Here is a 9,286-nt window from a genome sequence, read left to right as displayed (position 1 = left end):
ATGGACTTTGCGAAGGAGTTTCAATGTACTCACACCTTAAATATTATTATGATAATTGTCACCAGGAACCCTTTCTTTTTTTTCTAATTGTACTATACTTAAATATGTCAAAAATACACTGTCAGACTCCAGAACAGTGGTTCTCAACTTGGGAATCCAGCAGCTTTTTCACAGGGGTCACCTGAGACTGTCAGCAATCACGGATATTTCACTGCAATTCAGAACAATAGCAAAATTACAGTTATGAAGAAGCAACAAAAATAATTTTTTATGATCAGGTGTCACCACAACATGAGGAACTGTATTAATGGGTCTCAGCGTTAGGAAAATTGAGAATCACTGATATAGGAGTTTGAACCAGCACCAGCTAAGTCATGTTGAACTGGATTTTCTTTTATGTCATATGGATGGTTACTAGCTGTCCCTGATGTTTGCAGAGACCCCACACACACACACACAACTGGAACCCAATGTGATAGTCTTGACCCTTGGAGAAGACAAAGAAAGTTTGTTTGTTTGTTTTTTAATAGAAATAAGAAGCAGGAATTCAATCTTCTTGTCCAAGGGCTCACGACCATAAGTGTGTAAATGGAATTAATATGGATTCTTCTCAGTTCTCTGAGAGAAAGCATCTTATTTAATAACTATTGAAATATTTGTTAAGATCCAAAGTATCACAGCCAAGGCTGGACAGAGAAACCTCGTCTCAAAAACAAACAAACAAAACAACAACAAACAAAAAAAAGAAAAGAAAAGAAAAATGCAAAGAAAGTAGCAAAATATTCAGAGCAACAGTTCTGCAGCTTCATATGCATAGGAAGTAATATAAAATGGGAAAAAAGGGATAGTAAAATCCCTGCTGGAGTACAGTAATGTATTGCTTGGACCTTCTCAAGAGGAGTGAAAAAAGAAGGGTGAGTTTTCTGCAGGATACATTTTGGCAGGTCTTGGCAGGGTGGGCTGAATGAATTCCAGGGCTACCTAGCCTCCAGGCCAGCCACTCATGTTCAGGGCTCACTCTCCCAAGTAATCTCACTGGAACTCACAGCTCTCTGTCCCCAAGGCCCTTCCTGATGCCTGGATTTGTCTGAGCTCTGAGTGGCCTCTGATAAAATGCCCGAGTTCCGAGGAATAGAGTGTGGGCCTGAGCCATTGCATCATGAGCCAGGGCTTGTGCCCCAGAGCCATGTATTTTATTTGGTTTTTGTTGGGTCTCCCTCACAGCAGAAATAATTCAGTACGAATTGATCAGTGGTGCCATAATGGGAAAAGAATAAAGCAGGCCCAACTTCTAGTACAGGAACAGTTGCAACTAAAATATAAAGCAGCCAAGCTGGTGCTATTTCAATTTCTTTAGGTATTGGTCATTTTGGTATGTGGATGGCATTCTCTTTCCCTGCTCATCTAATCAATACTTAAATAAATGCTTAACTTTCTTGGGGCTGTGTCAATTGATTGAGTAGAGTGTGTTCTTATCTGGCTTTCACGACTGAGGATTCGGTTCAGCTTTTTCAAGTTGCCTTCTGGAGACTCTCCTTTAAATTTTATATGAAATATAACACCTAAAGCAGAGTGGGTTATTAGCTTATTAGATAATGCTGCTGATAAAGCAGTAGTAGTTCCTAGAATTAATCCCTTCCTGGCAAAGAGCCTACAAAAATTATTGTTCCACTAAACAAAATGCAGGTTGATTACTTGTTTCACACTGATAATAACTGGCATATTGCATTTGCATGTTATTCTGGATCTATAGATAATCACTATCCAAAAGGTCCCCTTTTAAGATTTTTTTGGAAAAAAAAAAAAAACTGTAGGTATTGCCTAAAATTACATCTAAAAATCCTGTAGAGACTGCTTTTAATGCTTTTACAGATAGCTATTCAAAAGAACGAGGAGAGTATGTTTCATTCATATACAAATTTCTCATGCTCCACAAGAAGGATTGCATCCTCCCCTGGCATAGCTCAACAGCCTAAGCTCACCGTAATCATTCAGCTTTTATTAGATATTTTTCACCCGTTGACTATTTAACTGACCTCTTCTATAAATTAGCACCTGAAGGACAGAGATGCCCTGAGTGTGAAAACTGGCTTGACCTAAGAGAAAGAAAAAAGTTGCAAAAGGGTTGTAAATGTAGAGAGGGTAAAAGAGAAGTCCTCAAGGATGGAGTCCAGTAAAACAAAAAGAGGATGGGGCCTGGACAAAAAACTTAGTGCATCTCTTCAGCTGAGTTCCCCTGCTTTAAAAATAAATGGTAAAAAATAATAATAAATCCAATTCTACTGACACATGCTAGTAATACTAACCTGCAGGCTCCTCTGTGGTTAGAGAACACAAGCAGAAAGAGCCTGCCTAGGAGGAGAGCCAGGAACAGCCTTAACTCGGGTTGCTGCCAGGAGGCTGCTCCAAGGGTTGGTGCAGTAAGTGTCTCTTACTGAGACCATAGATGCTTTCCTTGCTGACGCCTGCTCAAACTCCCCATCGGTCCAAGAATACACTCACAACATTGGCAAATAAGGAATGTTATCTTGTCGTCTACATCAGAATTGGAGACTCTTATGTCAGTCCTTTTAGGCACTGAGAACCCAAGCTACCCAAGCTCCTTTGCATTTATGATAACTAAAACCTCATTTTTTAAAATTGTGTTTTGGTACAACATAACGAAAATTTTAAATAACAATGTAAATAGGTGTTGGATGATTTCAAAAGAAAATAGGAATAAATTAGAATCAAAAAAGTTTTATTTTAATATTCTTCTGGATAATGTGGTAACTAAGAAATACAAACATAATTGTATGTTTCTCAAGTTCCCTTGGGGGCCAAAAGGGGTTAAAAAAAATGCAATCAGTAGGAATTAGATTATTTGGAAATTTTTACCTAAAATTATTTTTGGTACAGCCTGGGAATCTATTACATCAGACTGTCTACAAAATGTAGCAAGAACTACAGCTGGATTCCAGCAAGTTCTTCTTCCACAAAATGGTTATGCTTTGATTTCTTTTCACATTTTTGTCTTGCTTAAATTATCAGCTAGATATGAACTTTCATGCCTACACAGGAAAACTTAATCGTTTTCTCCTTCTGGGATTTTCTGGGATTATTTCTCAGGTGTTTCTAAAAACCCTGTTGTTACCTAGTAGGAAAGTCTTCTTGAGCTCAAAATTAAAGTTGCCCCAAATTTTAAAGATCACAAATCATATAGCCTTAAGTTTAAATCTTTAAAAGTTAATGATCATTGTTAATTAAACAGATTTTGTTTGTTTTTTAGTTTTATGCTTATCCTTGGTCTGCTAAATGATCAGGCTCTAGCAAGGGAGGTAGTTAAAGGAGGCTCATGAGAACCTATCCTCTATTAAAGGCATTATTTACAGAGTATAAAGGCATTGTTTACACAGTACAAAGGCATTATTTTATACAGTATCTTAAGCTTCTAGTACATAATTAGTAATGAGTAGATATGAGTTTGACATTGGAAACTGTGGCTGCCTGTGTGAAGCCCTCTTTGCTGGCAGGTACGCAAAGGCCTGTGCTTGGAATACACTTGAGGCATGCACAGGCTCTCCCTAACTAGTCAGCTACAGAGCACATGGAGCACGCATGTCATGGAGCCCTAGCGGCTCCAGAAAAATCCCACTATGCCACATGTGGGACTTGACTTTGTCAAAACTCTTTATTTATTTTCTTTCTAGGACTCATAACAACTAAAACCTGATAATGGCCATGCTTATACCAGGAAATGCTTTAGAGAATTTTGATGTTAATGGGCTAGGAATCATGTTACTAAGATCCTTTACTATCCACAGGATCAAGCTATTGTGGAACACCATCAAAAACTTAATTGGCAAATTATAAAAAATAAAAAGGGAGTATATACTCCCACCTAAATTCCCATACACTATAATATATTTAGTTTGCTAACTTTAAATTTTCTCAATTTTTTCACTTTAAAGACTGATGCTTTTTCTGCTGCCCAAAAGCATTTTTCCCTAAAGGAGACATAGTCTAAAGAATATATTAAATGAAAATATCTGAAATCTAACAAGTGGAAAGGTCCCAATGGTCCCCTAACATCAAGACAAGGTTATCTTTGTGTCTTTCCAGGAAATGAACACAGTCACAGATGGCTCCTGTTCTGATGCGTCCAACCAGGACAGCACCCCAGAGACCACCAAACAAATGAAACGACCAAAGACAGATGACAAACACATCAAGAGGACATGCCCCAAGAAGAGTAAGTCAATGATGGCAGACTCTAACTTGCCAAGTTGAGACATTGGGGAAACAGCAGGGACAAAATACTACTGACCGAAGGTGATGCTGTTAGGTTTACTGACTGTATGACATGCTATTTCTCAGCTTGTTAATGCAAAATCCAAATGGTCGGGGGCATAAAAAGGCAAGTCTCTAATAGCAGACAGTATGGTGTCGTTTTGCCGTGCTAAGAATTGTTTCTATCCTTCAGGACTAGTTGTCTAGATGAAAGATGGCATTCAGATATTTAGTTACATGAACAGGGGATGTTTTAGTTGGACTAATCCACTCATCAGTTCAAATGCAATAATATGGATTTTACCATTGTTGAGTACTCTTTGGAGAGCTCTAATAGCGGAAACTACAGTTGTCTGAAAAGGAAAAGGGGGTCACCTGATGTGCTGCTTGCTAAAGTTGCTATTGTTGTACCTAGAATGTTGCTACCAATTGCCAGTGGTTTAGAAAATAACCTCTGGCTTCCTTTGGTGCCTGGCAGTCAACACGAACAATATTTTTTTTGTGTCAGAGCAAACCCATCTATTTCTCAGCTCTTTAAAGGAAATCTGTATGGTATAGGGGTCACACACACGCTCTGTGCACAAATAATGGGGACAAAACAGAACCCACCACACCCGTACGCACATGGCCTCCCCTGATTTTCCTGTCAACGGTGTTTTCCATCACAGTGTTTATGCTTCAAGTGCCCTTATATCACTCCTCATTGCAGTTCCACCTCTAATCATATTCTTTCCTCCGGCCAACGACTGCCTTTTTGTGTGTGAAAAATGCTACTTATACTTTCCTTCTTGAGGGTTCCAAAAGGTTTATGTGGCATAGGCTATATCATATTCATTTTGTTCAGTAAATCTTTGCAGTCAATCAGTTTAAATGAGCTGTCCCCAAGAATTTCAATGGTCTAGGGGACTGCGATCAGGATGTGAAATGAATGAATAAATAAATTTAATTAAAAAAAAGGATTGCAATGATTCTTCACATCTATTGTACCCTGTAATGGTTACAGCCACAGCATCTCTTTCATTGCCTATCCCAGAAGTGGTTAGTGAAATACAAAGAGATGTCTCAAAGATTTAAAGATGACCTGTAAGATTGGTAAAACTACTAATATTACCGCAAAAATATTAGCAGAAATTAATCAAGAGATAGGTGGATTGAGGATCACAGTTTTACAAAATAGAGCTACTGTGGACTATTTGTTGCTCAAGCATAATGTGGTTGCCAACAATTCTTGGTATGTGTTGTTTAATGTGTCAGGTGTCTCTCACACTATTGATGATCAAGTTAACGAGCTATGAAAAGAGATAGAAAGAATCTCTCAAGTGACCTTTGAGTAGCCGTCATGGCTAAGATGGCTTTACCCTTTCCTTGGTTCTCTGTAAGCCATTATTATAACCTTGTAATGCCTGCATATATTAATAGTCTTGTTAATAAGGTATGACGGCAATGCATTCAAACGCGGTCTCTATCGCAGCCATTATTTTTTTTTCTTCTAAAATTTAGAATTGGGGATAGCTAACTATTTTTTATTTAAAAACTTAGAACTGGGGAGACATAGAGAGCCCAAGGCCCTTGTGCTCACAGACAAGCACTAGAGAAACCATGAGTGTTAAACACACAGGATTGTCTCTTCAACGAAAGGGATGTGTACCTGTTTCTGCCCACGAAGCTGAGAAAGGATTGAGTGAATAGCCTGGTGATGTGTTCTGTGAGAGGTGTGCCTCACGCAAATCCTCCGAACTATTATATTTATCCCAGACTCTTCCTCCCTACCCCTTTATCCTGATTCTGCCAATAGAACCTGTCTTTATGGAAAAGGTCCCATGTGCTTTGAAGAGTTTCAATGCGGCCACACTTTAAGCATTATTGTGATAATTGTCACCAAGAAACTTATTTTCAAATATATGTCTAAATGAGTTCCAGAACAGCCAGAGCTACATAGTGAGAACCTATCCAAGTATGTGTGTGTGTGTGTGTGTGTGTGTGTGTGTGTGTGTGTGCGTGTGCGCGTGCGCGCACGCGGGCATGTGTGTATTCCAGTAAAGCTATCTTTTGGAACTGATGGAGAATAAAGACTGTCCAAGATACATACAAACTAAACTGATTCATGACTACTAAGATAGCACTGCAGAATTACTTAAAGTAACTCTATACAGAGTGAGGAAGAAAACCAGTCACAATCAGAAGAAATTAGGAAAGAAAAAAAAAATCACATACTGACAATAGGGAAGAACATGATAATTTCTGAAAAAAAAAATCAATAATGAAATCCGTTACTTTGTACAGTTAATACACACTAATAAAATGTTTTTTAAACATGAAACAATTGAACATTTTTAACTAAGCAAACCAGGATGTAACTAAGATGAGTATAGAAAAAAAGAAAAATAAAGATACTCAATTCAATCAGCAAACAAGCCAATAGAATCATAAGAATTCTTGCCTCCCAATAATAGCCTTAAATTCAAATAGCCATAATTCTTTTTTAACTTTATTTTTATTTTTTTCTTCATAATTTATTCATTATAACGGAATATAATTGAATTTATTCATTATAATTGAAGCCCCCTCCCTCATCTCCCCCAGTCCGACCCTCCCTCCATCTTCTCCTCATCCCCTTCCCCTAGTCCACTGAAATGGGGAGTTCTCCACTACTGCCCAGAGCTTGTTAAATCTCATCAGGACTGCCTGGATTCTTTTCCTCTGTGGCCTGGCAAGGCTGCATCAAAGAGCAGTGATCAAAGAGCAGCCAAGTGAGTTCATGATAGAGGCAGCCCCTGCTCCCCTCACTCAGTGGTCCACATGGAGACTGAGCTGCCAATTGGCCACATCTGAGCAAGGGGTCTAGGTCCTCTCTATGCATCATCCTCCGCTGGTGCATCAGTCACAGCAAGACCCCCAGGCTCAGATCTTTTAGTTTTGTTGGTTTCCTTGTGGGGCTCATGTCCCCTTCATGTCGCTCTATTTCCACCCCTCTCTTCCTCCATAAGACTCCCTGCGCTCTGCCCAAAGTTTGGCCCTAAGTCTCAGCATCTACTTTGATCCCCTGTTGGGTGGATCCTTTCAGAGGACCCACTATAGTAGGCTCCCATCCTGTTTCCTCTCTTCCACCGATTCTGGTGCCTATCCTGTTTTCCATTCTGAAGGAGATTTAAGCATCCTCCCTAGGGTCCTCCTTAGTGTTTAGTTTCTTTAGGTCTGTAGATAAATAGCCATAATTCTTTCCCTAAAACGTACAGTTGGATGAGCAGGATGACTAACCAGGTCAAAGTGCTTACCATACAAGCCTGACAACCTGAGTTTGATCCCAGATCCCACAATGGAAGAAAAAACTGACTCCTGGAGGTTCTTCTCTGGCTTTCACGCACACACGCACACACACACACAGAGTGGTTATAATGTTAGTAGATTTAATTATGTTTTGCATTTAAAAAAAACACTCAGACTGGCTGATTGTATTAAAAAAAAAAAAAAAAAAACAAGATCCAACTATTACCTGTGTAAAGAAGCATTTACTACTGACAAAGACACACAGAGGCTAAATTCAAAAGGTAGAAAAAGAACTCCAAGGACACAGATGCCAAAAGCAAGCTGGGGCAGTCATGATCATCAAAGAAGACTAGTCCATGACAAATCACATGATAAACTCAATTGACACAGAATGCATCTCTAACAAAATTCAACACTCTTCAAGACAAGAGCCCGAGAGAACCTAGAAACAGGGGACTAATAGCTCAACAAGGCTGCATAGGACAGACACACAGCCAACATTGCACTGAGCGGGGAACACTGAAGCATCTCTGCTCATATCAGATTGTGCCTGGGATCTGCTAAACACTGTTTTTAAAAGTAGGCCTGCATGGTGGTAATACAACTCTATCACTTGGAAGGCAGAGATTTGGGGGTCACCCACAGCTGAAGTTCACCCCAGTCTACACAGTGAGTTCTAGGCTAGCCAGGGCTACACAGCCAGGCCTTGTCTTAAATAAACAAAAGTAAATAAATAAATACAAATAAAATATAAAAGTAGTAGAATATAAAAACCAATGTTTTAAAAAACAGTAGTTTTTCTACACATTGATAATATTCTGAGACAGGAAATAAGGCCTGCTGAGATGGCTCGGTGTGTGAGGCACTTGTTTCCAAACTTGACAAGCTGAGTTCAATCCCCAACACTCACATGGTCAGAGAACCAACTCCTCAAGTTATCCTCTGACCGTGTGTGTTCTCAATAGCATGAGTGCTTAAAAAAATAAAATAAATAAGAATGAAAATACCTAATAATAAACGTTAGCGAGGACGCTGACGACCTCTATATGAAAACTATAGAGCACTGATGAACTAAGCTGAAGAGTCTAGAAGATGGAAAATCTGGCCACATTCGCCACTCAGCAAAATTGATATTGTTTAAGTGGACATATCACTGAAAGTGACCGAGCCACTCAAAATTCCAGTAACTTTTTCCACAAATGCCGTGAAAAGCAATACTAAAATTCATACAGAAATACAAGAGATCCTGACTAGCCGAAGTAATCTTGAGCAAAAAGAGCAATGCCGGAGGCGTCATAACCTGGGGACCACAGGACAAGAACACAGTCAGTATGGAACTGGCGTAACAGTGCACAGAGGACCCAAGAGACTCTTCAGCAGGTAAATGTATTTGCTGCTACACCGGACAACCTGAGTGTTAAGCTCTGAGACACACAGAGTAGAGAGAACAAATCCTCCAAAGCTGTCATCTGTGGCATATACGTGCTCACCATATAACATACAAAACAAATAACTGTAATTAATTTAAAAATACATGCAAAAACAAATGGACTAGAAGTCTCAGAAATGAGCCCACATAATTATAGCCATCACATTTTAACAAACTTACAAAAAGATAGATTAGAGGAAAACCTTCCTTAATGAGTGGAGACTGGATGTCCACATGCAGAAGATTGGAACTTGATTCCCTTCTCTCACCAACTACAAAAAAAAAAAAAAAAAAAAAAAAAAAAAAAAAAAAAAAAAAAAA

The sequence above is a fragment of the Psammomys obesus genome, unplaced genomic scaffold (genome assembly GCF_907164565.1).
Source record: "Psammomys obesus unplaced genomic scaffold, mPsaObe1.curated_primary_1811, whole genome shotgun sequence".
NCBI classification, from domain to species: domain Eukaryota; kingdom Metazoa; phylum Chordata; class Mammalia; order Rodentia; family Muridae; genus Psammomys; species Psammomys obesus.
This window is presented reverse-complemented; position numbering follows the sequence as displayed.